The sequence below is a fragment of the Cariama cristata genome, unplaced genomic scaffold (assembly GCF_000690535.1).
Source record: "Cariama cristata isolate BGI_N322 unplaced genomic scaffold, ASM69053v1 scaffold37714, whole genome shotgun sequence".
NCBI lineage: Eukaryota > Metazoa > Chordata > Aves > Cariamiformes > Cariamidae > Cariama > Cariama cristata.
This window is the reverse complement of record NW_009611922.1, coordinates 6494-6824: the sequence shown is the minus strand read 5'-3', so window position 1 is coordinate 6824 and position 331 is coordinate 6494. Positions and strand designations below refer to the sequence as shown.

General features: G+C 39.6%; 1 protein-coding gene across 1 annotated transcript in view; it reads left to right on the top strand.

Moving 5' to 3' along the window:
• LOC104160323 (zinc finger protein DPF3-like) overlaps positions 1-331 on the top strand; it is a gene marked incomplete at both ends in the record, with an annotated part of 9270 nt that overhangs the window by 5576 nt on the left and 3363 nt on the right. The window lies entirely within an intron of this gene.

Below are 331 nucleotides of genomic sequence, written 5' to 3'. Positions count from 1 at the left end.
TAGATGTCCCATTCATTTTGAAGCATAAATTTATGTCTTATTTTCTGCCCTAGAACCAGTCTCTATCAAGTTCAGGAGCAGCAGGATCTCTTGCCTTTTTCTTGCAACTAACTCCTGCTCTGCTAGTGCCCTGGCTTAATTCAGTGCAAAAAAGAGGTGTGAAGAGTGCCAAATATTTTCAGCAGTTTTTGTTTTTATTTGATGGCATCAATAACCAAAGCAAAATGTGGTATAAGTTAGGATTTCAAAATTAGGGCCAGATTCTCTAGTTGTTGAAAACTGGTAAGCCTGAGTTGCGTCGTGACTGAGGTCACGAGTGTTTTGCTACTCT